The 13698-nt window shown below is 35.3% G+C and overlaps 1 long non-coding RNA gene across 1 annotated transcript in view; it reads left to right on the top strand.

Annotated features, from left to right (window-relative positions):
• Nucleotides 1-13698, top strand: part of LOC142320162 (uncharacterized) — a 262225-nt gene that overhangs the window by 126206 nt on the left and 122321 nt on the right. The window contains exon 2 of the long non-coding RNA XR_012755304.1: nucleotides 2927-3006. This is a non-coding gene — a long non-coding RNA (uncharacterized LOC142320162). The remainder of the gene's footprint in view (nucleotides 1-2926; nucleotides 3007-13698) is intronic.

Here is a 13698-nt window from a genome sequence, read left to right as displayed (position 1 = left end):
GTAATCAATCCAGAACTACGAGACAATCCATTCTGATAATAAATAACTAAATGATATGCAACTAATCCCAATCCAACTCAACCCAATAGTAAACAAATTAAATCAGGTATTAAAATAAACTTAATGATAAAAAAGAACTAAGAACTATTAACTATTAAAAACTGTTTTTAATGAAGAGTATATTGTGAAGATATGTTTGTAACTGTAGATTATAAACATTATTACTGTTACTGGGACTGTGAGTTTCACATTGTTTGTGTTGTAATTAATGCAGAATTTCTGGTTTTCGAGTGGTTAAGTGAAACATTTATTAAATCAAAATGCCACGGAAAAGTGTAAATTCAGTGAATAATTTTTGTTATATTTGTGGTGAAATAACATTTTCGTCACAGAAACGCAATCTGTCATCTCTTAGAAGACTGCCTATTAGTATTATTTTGATGAAGGTAGGGAACCAGGATAAGTCATGGGCTCCACACATATGTTCTAACTCTTCTTCAGTTATACTACGAGAATGGCTGAAAAATAAAAATCTATGGCTTTATAAGATTTTTATAATTATGACTTTTGCTGTGTCTATGGTTTGGTGGGAGCCTACAAACCATACAGATAACTGCAATTTCTACTTGACTCTAGCCATAAAGCCAGGATTGTCAATGAAGAAAACAGGAACAGTTTAAAATCCTGATCTTCTATCTGCTATTCAACCTATTCCACATTCAGATAGTTTATCAGTTCTTCCTCCACCCCAAAATTATAGCATGAAATAAAAAAATGAAAACAGTGCGGAAGAAGAAGAACCCAACAAGCCTTCCCCATCCCATGACTCTGATTTTGACGAAAAAGATATACCGCTTAGACTGAGTCAAGCGGAATTGAGTGATCCCATTCGAGACCTTGATTTTTCGAAGGAGAAGGTAGAACTTCTAGGGTCAAGATTTTAGCAGTGGAATTTTCTCCAGCATGGTGTCAGGGTCTTACAATACAGATATCGTCATAAGGATCTGCTTTCTTTTTTTAAGAAGAAAAACAATCTTGTTGTTTGCTGCGACGTTAATTGATTGATGAAATGTTTGAATTTGAATCATGATCCAACTGATTGAAGGCTACTTATAGACTCCTCCAAGCTTAGTTTGAAAGCTATATTACTTCACAACGGCAACCGTCTGTCTTCCCTTCTGTTCCTGTTGGTCATGCAGTTCACATGAAGGAGACTTATGCAAATATGGCAATCGTCCTAGACTGACATCAAATATTCTGAACTCAAGTGGAAAATCTGTGGCGCTCTAAGTCATAGTTGTACTCTTAGTAATGCAACTGCAGTACACTAAATACTGCTGCTTTTTATGTATGTGGGACAGTAGAAATAGGAAATCACATTATATTCAAGCAAAGTCGCCTGCAAGTAATCTTAACTCCAACGAGAAAACTTTCATTGCCGAGCCTCTCGTGGACCCAAAAGATGTTCTTCTTCCACCCCTTTTATATAAAGCTGGAATGATGAAAAATTTGATCAAAAGTATCAACCGAAAAGGACTTTAAGTACTTAGGAGAGAAATTTCTTACATTAAGTAATGCAAAAGTTAAAGAAGGTATTTTTGTTGGGCCACAAATTAAACAACATGTAAAGGATTCTGCGTTGACCAAATTTTGGGAAAGAAGGGGAAGCTTGGAAAACCATAAAGGGAGTTATTTATTGATTTTTACGCAACAAAAGAGATGAAAACTATAGTCAGTTGGTGACAGTACTTCCGAAAAAATACAATCAACTCGAATGCAACATGTCCCTTAAATTGTATTTTCTCTAATCACATCCGAACTTTTTTTCTCCTTATTGTGGGGTTGTCAGTGATGCAGACGAAGAAAGATTTTATCAGAATATTTCTGCAATAGAACAAAGATATCAGGGCTGTTGGAATGAAGCAATCCCTACACACAGACCAATGCTGGTCTGTGTGTAGGATGCTCCGAAACTCAGAAGAGGAAAGCCAAAAAACAACGATCTCATGAAGCCACCACATGATTCTTTTCAGACCCAAACGACTGCCAGGCATTCTTCCATCAATTACGAACTTGTAGAATGTAACTGTCATTAAAAAAAAAAGTCAAATGGACTTTCTATGTTGTTGGTATTGTAATTAAAATCTATCGTTTTCTCTTAATCTGTTAAAATAAAATACTTTCACTTATGTATTGTATATCACAGAAATTGTAGCTAATAAAAATTTTCCTTTGTCATATTCGTTTTTCTCAACCCAGAATTAGTAAGATTTGACTCATGAAAGGATTGAAATCAAAGTACAATTTTCTCTCTCTCTCTTTGACGCTTACCAACACACACCCACACACACACCCATACGTTTTCCCTCTGCTTGATTAAAATACAAGTAATATGTTTAAGACTGTTTCACAACAGAACGGGTTGGATTAACTTGTTTTACACTATCGTTCTTAGTTTTTTTTTACGGCTGTGAACCACGTAAAGCATCTAAAGTAGATGAGACGCCAATCAGATTCTCTTTCTCTGAAAGTAATAATGTTTATATTTTGATAAACATAGCATGGAATGTTTGTTATTCTAGAAATTCTTATTTATGCCTATGATACATCATGTTGCTTAAAATCATTACGATTATAGCATTTAACATACATATAAACCTATCTGTTACGTTTTAATGTTAATATTATGTCACAAAAAAAGTTAATGATTAATTTGGTATCTGTTGATTAAGGTGATAGAAGTTAGAAAGGTTTACTGCCATAGATATTTTCTAAGTTGAGGGTTTAATTTTATAGAAAATTCAGTTATTTAATGATTGTTTGATTGGTAGTTGTAACAATTAATTACAAATTTTTAATATGTCGATATAATATAAAAAATATTTATTTTATTAACTTCAAACATTGTTTTTTTTTTCTTTTTCAGACAATGAGTTTTGCTCAATACATAACATTTTTCTGCTGCTCAAAAATGTTTGCGAATTTATATTCAACTTACTGAAAACCGTAAGTTTTTATTAGATATTTGTGCCTGTTGTTTTCTGCTATTATTTATTTAAAATATTTTTGTTATTAAATAATAATTTATACGCTGTGTGGAAACTTTCTTTTCACAATCTAATTTTTTTATCAGTTTGTGATTGTTTATGATAAATTTAACAAATATCTTCATGTTACTCCAAATTTTTTTTTTTGAGTGATTAATTCACCGTAACTTTAAGTTTGTAGATGGGATAAGTAATGAAAATTTTTTGGCGTATGAGAAATTCCATGCTAACCGGGATTCAAACTCTGGATGAAAGGCCGAATCGCTACTACTCTGTCACGGTGATCGGCGAAGATGGAATTATTATAAAAGTGTTCAATCCTGTGCTAGATATTTATAAACAGAAAAACGAAACCTCCCTACTTTTGAACAACAAAGTGTTTCGGTATTGTCAAGGTATAGATACATATTTGCAGTAAAAGTAGAATATTTGGTCTACAGCATCAGTTCCCAAATAAAGGTAATAGAATTAATAGGAACATAAAATATTTTCTCAAATTTTGTAATGTATTTTTACAGTATGTGAAGTGTATTAAAGATATACACACAAGAATATATAGGTAACATCGTTAAGCGGATGTGCTAAAAAAACGTAATTTTTCGTGATTGTAGCTGACTAACTCGTAAAATATTAGTGTTTGAATGAACCTAAAAGAAAATCAACTTCAAACAATTTTAATGAGATAGAATACTTATAACTTCCTGTACTTTTTCCTTTATTGCAAAAAAACCATGTTTTTAATGAATTATATCATTAATAAAGTAAAAGATAGAAAAATAAAAAAGCTATTCATTAACAGATAAAATTATATTAGAAATATATGAAATAAATTTTAAAATAATTATAGATGAAAGAAATAAAATTCGTATTTATAATATCCGATACGTGTTCGTCTTAACATTTTCAATAATTTTCATTTTAAAATACGCATTCAACTGTGAAATATTGTATTTTTAAATTAAATATACCTCTGACAAATAAATATTAATATTATTTGATTTATTCGTGAAAATAAAATCCTTTCTTAATGAATGTAAATATCTTTATTGGAGAGAATTATGTAAAGTTTAAATTTAGTACAACGTTATTGTTTAATTTACAAAGCACTAATAACAACATAAAACCTACATTTTCACCTTTCTTATGATTTTATCAGTTTTTACAAATAGCTATGATTAAAAACTAATAAACAGTTAAAATTTCCATTTCTTTCGCACACCATTTCTATCTTTGTTTATATTTCACTACTGCCTTGATATAGATATTTTATCATCGATGTTAATCCTGTTAAAAATAAAAAATAAAAATTCAATTTTTTATGGTTTTATCTTTTATTTATTTTTCTCCTGCTCCCCTGGGCCGGTTCGACAATTAAGTATTTACTCAGTCCAGGGGAGTGTCCTTGGGACTCTAATGAGCCTCCCCACCTACCGCAAGTACCTCCAGCATGGCAGCTGGGCTCACCGGCTCCGGATTTTTTACTTATTTTCATCTTGCTTCTGCCTCTAACTGCTAACACCAGGACACCGGGCCCGGCTATGCCAATCCCGGATCCTGCACCAGAAGCCGGGTCTCGGTCTTTTTTTCCCTAAAGTAATTCCTCCCACTTCTTGTAATCCATTTCCTTCGTATAACCTCAGCCACGAATCTCTTTATTGTCAGCCATTCCTTTTTAGCTCTCAACATATACTTTGTTGTAGTTTCCAGGACAATCTCTTTTATGTTATATCTGGCTATTAGCCTCCCAACCGGCACAAAAAAGGTGTGGCTGGGAGTCTCATCTTGACTGCAGTATGCAAAATTTGGGAGCTCACTTCTTATAAACCAGTGTAAGTATACACCAAATCCTCTGTGACCGGAGAGAAATTGTGACAGATAGTACCCCACGTCCCCGTGTTTCCTCCCCAGCCACGGTCCTTGCTCAGGAATAAGTCTCTATGTCCACGCCTCAATCGTAGCGGCGTTCCACTTTTCTTGATTACGGGCAGGGGATCCCGACCTTCCACACTCCACCGTGAACGTAATAGCCAAGTGATCACTCGCCAGCTGTTCCTCACAAATCCGCCAGTCCTTGATCCAATGAGAAATCCCATCAGAGGATGCAGTAACATCCACAATCGAGCCTCGCCCCCTGCCAACGAAGGTGGGCGAGAACCCAGTATTATGCGTTACAAGGCTGGCCGCATTAAACATAGCAGCAAGTACGTAGCTTCTGGGAGTAGATCTCACACCGCCTAACTCTCGACATTCAGAGTTATAATCTCCAGTAATTACCACAGGTTTCCTAGAACTGCGTATATAGGCCTCTAAGTCATCAGTAAATTACTGAAATCTCTCATTTCAAGAATTCGGGGAGATGTAGCCTGAGACTAGGGTAAAGTCCGCAAGTTCTACCATCACAAAACCATTACCTCTAGTAATACGGATGCCGCATATCTACCCGACACATTGAGAATCGCCGTATCTGAATCTGTGTCTACTATCAATGGTAGCGCAGCCACTCTTCTCAGATTAGGTTCAGCCATCGTAAGGAAATCACCATTTTGGGCTAACGATGATATCCAAATGAGATCGTGAGCTATGGTACCCCTGTTGCCGTTGATCTTGCATTATTTTCATTTGCGAGAGTGCCGGCAGTCCCTACTCCAAATCCAATGACTGACCACACCACAAGCAACATATCTGGAGGGTACAGAGCAATTCGCTTTTTGATGACCCTTACCACCGAAATTATAGCATTTATTACTCCTGTCAGGCCCTTTGTACTGGGTGGCGATGTGCCCACCCTCCCAGTAACGGTAGCAATGGGTAGAAGGCCTCCTCAAATTGGCAGGACTGCCAGCCCACCAGGATACGGGAACCGGTAGTCAATTTGGCTGCTTCAGCAGGCGACAATATCACTATCGCATGCTAGGTCCTGCCAAAGACAGGTCTCCCTCGCAGTAGAGTCACCGCCCAATTTCTTATTCACGGCCAGCAGTACTTCCTCTTCGGTCGCCTCAGCGTCCAAATCTTTTACGTGCACTATTGCCCTCATGGTTGAGAGTCCTTTATCAACGAACTTGACGTCAGGAGTCTGAGCAGCAATCTTTTCCTTAAGGCTGGCAGTCGCTTTGTGTCCTTCAACCACCCGGACTTCAATATCTTCACCCTGTCCTTGGCGTACTGAGAGTATACTCTTAGCCATAGCATCCCCTACAGACGTTTAAACCTTGCGTAATAAATCAGCATAAGTCGTTCCTTCCTATCGTACAACCACAGTGGTAACTGTAGGTTGATCACGTCTAGCAGATTTATCCGGTTCTCCGGTGAGGTACAGCGTGCAGTCTATCAATCGTCGTCTGGCCCAATACGCCAATTCTTCTTAACGACTCCGTAGTTTCCTCTTAGTTGCAGAGAAAACGAGCGGGCGATCCTCCACTGCCTAAATCTTATTAAGACCCAGTAGAAGGCTGTCGACGATGTCTTTTCCTTCACTGCCCACTGCCAAAACAAAGGTACCGCCAACCGAAGTGAGTTCTTCACCTATTATCTTTGCAGAACCCACATTGCGAATGACAAAAGCAGGGCTAAAGCACTCTTGTTGAGCTTCAGCCTCACCCGATGACAGACCCCACAAACCTGAGTCGCGAAGGGGGTCCGTTTATCTCCAGTAAGGCCCAGGATATACACCTTGGGTTGAGGATCTTCCTTGTCATGTAGCCCTTTCTCTTCCGACACCCTTTCATAGGCGTGATTAAGCCATCTCCCAGTAAGCACTTGTTTAAACTCCTCAATGGAGATAATTTAAGAGGACAAAATTCCTGAGAATTTGAGCCCCCACTCGATATTTTTTTGTGTGTTCCGGGGTGGTGGATTGCGGGGGGAACGTATAATGTATTCCTTCAAACTTGAGGTCGTATTTGGAGGGGATGATAAATTTTTTTGGGGGGGGTAATAATGCGGTTGGGTATGGATCGCGTAGATCCAAGAGAGATTTGGGATTGGGGGTACGGATATGGAGTTGTAAGGAAAAGAAGTTCCCCGGCCAAATCAGTAACGCTGTGGGATTTAAAAAAAATTCTGTACTCAACGTGGCTTCCTGGTTAAGGTAAATGTTGTGGTTTACCCATTTCTCAGAGTCAGTTCCATAATATATGTCTTGGTTGATGGCGTTAAATACCTTGGAGTAGTCATTGAAGCATATAAATATGTTGCAAAGCATATAAATCTCCGGATTTAAAGCAAATCTCTGGATTTCTCCATCATTCATAGAATGTTTACGATGTGGTCTGTTGTGCCCTTCTGAAACCGGCCTGAATTTCTTTGTTAATTTTTCACGGTGAGTCGTAGTTTGATTTTCAGCACAATTTTGAAGAAGGTTACAAATTAGTAGTATGAAAAAAACTTTTTTTTACCATAATAAAAATGTTTTTTTCTTTGTTGTTTTTGTGAATTAGAAATTATCAGAAGCAAAACTATAAAAATTAGCAAAAAATACACATTTAAGTACTTCGTTTTACGCCTGTGTACTATTACATGTGTAATTAATTCATTCCTAGATCCAGTACTTAATTCAAACAAAACAGTTGTGTTTTCAGATACATATTCTGATCTGCACAGACATGGTTAATCTTGTCCATGGAGGCTCACTCTTCAGTATTAGATACGATCTCGTATGTGACTATAGTATGATTTACTTCTTTGTCGAGTATTGTTTATTTATAGCTTACAAATTATGTTAACAAAGTTAAACAATAGAAAATGAGCTAACGATATACAATATAGGCGCTTAAAATGCTAACTATATGTTGAAGTATGAAAAAAAATCCTTTAATTAAAATTTAAAACTTTTTCAAAAATGGTGGGTAATAGAAAGTTTCTGAGTTCATATTCGTTTCAGCAACAAAGAACAGATTAAAATCATGTATCGCATGTTATGAAAAAAAATCAGTGTTATCTATTAAATTAACTTTGGAACCAGTTTACAAGGAATGTTGGATTACGGCCGACATTTTTTCTTATCGATTTTATTTATAATGAGCTAAATATATACTTTCTGATTTTATCTTTCTTTTACTTTTTTTCGACTTACCCGTAACACTTTTTCAAAGATTTTCTTTTATCACTAGACTTTCAGAGAGTAAAATTCATTTTTCTACTAGAGTTTCTCTGGCATACAATTCAGGTAGTTTGTATTTTTAATAAAACATTTCACTTCAATAAAATATTCCTAACCAAGAAGCGCCTATGTTTGCTCTGAAAACCATAGCATTAAAATCTATCTGTATAGTTTATTACCACATTGCAAGTTAAGTCAAGTTAAATTAACGTATCCTAAATTTATACATTTTACACTTTTAATGAAGTAAACTTTTTCAACAATTAACGGCAATTATGAGAAATAGTCTCATTGTTTTATTAATTATTTTGATAAGATGCATTGCTTGGATTGTTTTTTTACTTTAAATTTTTTAACGTCTTATCCCTTTGGAGAAAAGAATTGGATTTTATTTAAAACATCTAAATATTAAAAAAAAATTATTATTTTCGAAAATTTAGCTCAGTAAACTGAGAAAATACTTTTCTTAATGATATTATTTTTATAGTTTTATTTTATTCTCCTAATTACGTAAAAGATATTTTGTAATTCGGGGATCTTCAAGTAGATCTGTGTTACCGAAGAGATTCCTTTGTTAAGCAAAGAGGATAATAGCGAAACATAATTTAACGGGGAAGTGAGTGCGTCGTATTCAAAGGGGTAATCGCTAAGCACGGCTGATATATGTAGGATGATGTGCTGACCGCCACACAACCTGTTTGTATGCTAGCTTGTGTAACAAAGGGATCAAACCGCACACTTGTATTCCACCATAGTTTAGAACAATCAATAAAGTAAAACTTCCGAAGATTAATTGTGTAGTTAGTATCCGTTAATGTGGCCAAATCCCCGATTCTGCAAAGTTAGAGAAACAAGTATTTCTGTATTGTTTTTAAATATACAGAACTGCTTTATCTGAGTCTGTGTTTAATTATGTTTATATCCTAACCGAACTCCGGTATCACAGTATACTATTTCTGTGTCTAAACAAGTACCAGTATTCAAATGAAAACTGGAGAATAGTGAGTATAGTTTTAATTTGTTAATTTTCTTTACTAGTTTACGTCAGGAGTTGTGATTCGTGTCGATATGTTGGTTTGTTCCTTCTCGTGAGTACATTTAAAATCAGAAGGGCACATCTATTTTCAAGAAATAAGTTTCAAATGATCTATTTTGAATGCGAGAATGACATTGTGACATTGAGTGAATATATACGATTTTTTTGTAGAAAACAAAATAGTTGTAATGTTTATGGGTGTGTGTGTGTGTATATACATATATATATATATATATATATATATATATATACACAGGCGAGTATATATTACTACAATTATTATTTTTCATTTTTTCCCTTAAGGACAGTGTTTGAACTTGAATGTTTCATGATTATGCGATCAGAAGTTGATCATAAGATCATAAGTTGTTTTCTCCTTCATTTTGTCTTCTTAAAATTTCTTCATTCTTTGTGTTCCTGTTTCCTTTGTTCTGTTCACTTTGATCTTGTTTTCTTAGTTTCTTTTACTTCAAGTTTCATATTCATAATTTTGTTTTTAACTTTTCTTCTTTCTCTCATCATTTTTACCTGTCGATCCCTGCTTGTGTTAAGTTCCCTTCTATTTCCTGACGCCAACTGGTTTACCTGATTGAGCCGTTCAAATTCATTCTTCGTGAATCTGTTTTTGGTCATTGGCTGTATCTACCCGTAGAATGTCAGTTTTGCATTTTCTGATCATGTCTGTGAGTGTGTCCATTTGTTTTTATAATTCCCTGGCTGTTCTCTTCGTCCAAATGTCATCTCTATGTACTCCTCCAAAACTTTTTCTAAGAATCTTCCGTTCTATTTTTTCTGTTTCTGTGATGCTTCATGCTAAAATAGTGGTAGTTTCTGATGCGTACAGTGCCTCCGATAGCACAACTGCCCTGTAGTGTCTAAGTTTCAACTGACTCGATATATTTCGCTTGTTATAGTGCGACCATTGACTGTAAGCTTTCTGAAGTTTTTCTGTTCTTTCCATGTTGAATATCTTACTTGATTTTCCCATTTGTAAATATTCCCCTAGATATTTGATTTTTTCGATTCTTCTTATGTTTCCGAATATGTATATTTATATAATATATACTGTTACCACATATATACCTAATTTAATATTGACAAACGAACACGGTGTAGCGACTCAGATGTGAGCTAGCGCACAGTATACGGTCGCACTGATAACAAGCATCACTACCTCCGCGCAGTTCTCCCACCATAGCGGCGCTGCGGCCTCACCACCCTCAGGCTGCAATAAAAGAGCGTGCACGAAAGTGAATTTTCGATTCATTGTCGATTACCACTGGAGAAGATCAACAAGAAGAAGACAGAAATTTCCTGGCCGCTTCAACGTGGGACCTCCCGGTGGATGCCAACATCCCCGCCGGAGCAGCAGGCTTGGCCGACCCGCTGAGGGAGCCGCTGGACGCGGACACTACCTTCCCGCTCCAGCTCCAGTTCGCCGGGCTTCAATCGCCCTGGCTGGCGGACTCGGCAGCAGAAGCCGGCCCAGCGTGGGATAGCTCGGGGAGAACCGCCTCTTTCAACGCCGATTCGACACTGCGGTTTCTGGGGTCCACCACTGCCACGCTGTAGTGGGAATCCAACTGAGGGAAAGCTCGGTCGGACTGGACGCGGACACTACCTTCCCGCTCCAGCTCCAGTTCGCCGGGCTTCAATCGCCCTGGCTGGCGGACTCGGCAGCAGAAGGCGGCCCAGCGTGGGATAGCTCGGGGAGAACCGCCTCTTTCAACGCCGATTCGACACTGCGGTTTCTGGGGTCCACCACTGCCACGCTGTAGTGGGAATCCAACTGAGGGAAAGCTCGGTCGGACTTCAATGTACGAACCGCAATTCCCCGATTTCGCCGGAGACTAGCTTCAGGATCGAACAGCTCTTCTCAGAGCTGACGCAAAAAACGGCCCTTTTCAGGATCACCACAAGGTTACGAATTGCGAGCCGTCGAAGCCATTCGACTACAAAAACGGCCCTTTTCAGGGCTACCATAAGATTAGTAAGTGACACGTGTCGTCAAAGTCATTCGGCGACAATATATATATATATATATATATATATATATATGTATACACACACACGCGTATACTATATGTATGACTATGTGTATGTACTTATAATAATTTAATATCTGCTTTATTTAACACGAATTATTATTTTAAATTCATTTGAACACGATACATCAACATCTTCTGTAGGACATGTTCTTAGCATGCTTCAACAGGTATAAGCTACGTAAAGAATTAATTATTAAGTTATTTCACGATTACTAATACTTATATGTGACTTTGTAAGAATATTACGGAAAAAATAAAAAAATAAATATTACTTGTTGGAAATATTAATAAAAACAATTTCCAGTAACATCATTTATCTTTGAATAAACTTAAAAACGAATATGAATAAATAATTTAAAATAAATCTAAATTGAATAATTATTAGTCCTTTAGAGAAATTATTAAAACTTGGTACTGAAAAAAATGAACAAAAAATGATTTTTATAAATTGAAATGTTATAGATTAAATCTCTAAATATGATTTCTATATTAATTTTATTATTTTATAATAAACTGTACAAAATTATTTATCAATAAATGGCAAACGTCAACTTATAGAAATAATAATGTAAATATTAAAAACAAATCACTATATAATACTTATGGAAGTTATTTAAAAATTAATAATTATTGGCAACAGACGACGTTATTTAAAATAAATTCAAAATTAAACCACTATAAATCTTTTGATTAAATTAACAGTTGAGAAAAAATAAACAAGGGGCCAAATATTTATATAAGTAAAATAACACAAAATGAAAAAAAAATGTAGATAATTTTTTTTAAGGACGTATGGATTATTGCTTTTTTTCCAATAACCTGAGAAATTAAATTTATTTACAGTATATATGTAATTATTAGTAGTTTTCTGACCAGTATTTTGTATAAGTATTTTTGTAAGGAAAATGTGTAATATTTATGAAGGATATGAAGATAAGACAGTCACAAAAAAAAATATATTTTTTAATTATTATTTTTAATTTTCATACATATTTCACAAAATTTTATCTCGTAAAAAAACTTATGAAGTTATATTTAATTTTTACAATTACCAGCATTTAAGTTATTTTGCCACAAATTTTAAATGTTTTATAAAATTACATTTTCCATGAATTATGTGTTTTGTTTTCCTTAAGTTATGAAAATCCCGTAGGTTATATCGTTAATTTTTTTAAGAAATTGCTTTACGAGTTGTTACCATTATAGTCGTATTTTCATGAACAGTACTAACGAAATTTGTTGAAGAAAATTATCCATAATTTCTAATAATCTTATAATCTTAAAGGAATCAAACTTTGCCTATAATTTTAGAGCGTCAAATGTCTGCTGCTTTCATTCATTTAATCTAAGCTCATTTTGATGAAAACGTTGTTGACATTTAGAGTACTGAATTTTAAAACAATCTAACCTAGTTCTTTTAGCTTTTCAAATCCCACAATAAATTAATAAAATTTACGAACTGTGTTTAATAACAGAGTTCTTATTTACAAAATACTTTTTTATAATTACTTATTTATTGTACACTAAAAAATCATTTTAACATTCCATAGTGCATTATATAAAAAAGTAAGACTAACTTTATGACGGGAAGTAAGTTGAATATAAAACAAACTCCTGTTTTTAAAAATATTAGTACAAAATGAAATTATAAAACATAGTTATTGCCTTTTTGCATAGTCTTGCTAAAGTTCTATACTTTTTTTTATAGGAAGCTTGTTGATCTTTTCTTCTTAAAACATTTGAGGACGTATCACGAGTTAGTTGAGTGCGAATTCCTTTACTTCGTTGTCGTTCCAGAATTAATTTTCTTTCATGCCACCTTCAATGGCTGGAACAAAAAGAAGTCGCACGGGGATAAATCTAAATTTTACGGGAACGTTCTAAGGCTTCCTATAAAATTCCGTCCATTTTATCCCAAATGCTAACGGCTACGTGAGGCTTGGCATTCTCGTGAATGAGAATCACATTTCCGATTGGCTGACGGCGCCTTTTGTTCCTGTAGGTGGTTTTCATTTTGTCCAAGAGCTGGCAGCATTAATGGTGGTGGAAAATATAATCGAGAAATAAGCCTTTCCGGTTCCAAAAGACGGTCGCAAGGATTTTTCCAGCTGACGGACACGTTTCGTATCCATCACTCTACATCCTACACCACTTCATACTCCCCAATTATTAACTAAGGTGTATAGTAATGAGTACATGCCATGAGACTATCCGAAGGAAAATAATTACTTCGCATTCGTTAAAATTGATCCACGAGCTTTTGGAAAATTACTTATAGGGCCTGTTTCTTCTGATTTTGGGTAAAAGCCCTTAGAACCCACTTCAGACAGACTTTATAGAACCTAAGAGACTAGTTATGAATGGGCGTTTTGTGAATGATACCCTTTTCCGAAGTGGTTTTATCGACCGTAAAGTGCCGATCGTCTTCAGTGAAGCCACGGATCGATGGAATATTTCCATCTGCTA

This window comes from Lycorma delicatula, chromosome 2, assembly GCF_047948215.1.
Source record: "Lycorma delicatula isolate Av1 chromosome 2, ASM4794821v1, whole genome shotgun sequence".
Lineage (NCBI taxonomy): Eukaryota > Metazoa > Arthropoda > Insecta > Hemiptera > Fulgoridae > Lycorma > Lycorma delicatula.
Note: the sequence above shows the minus strand (reverse complement) of the source record. Positions and strands in the feature narration are given on the sequence as shown.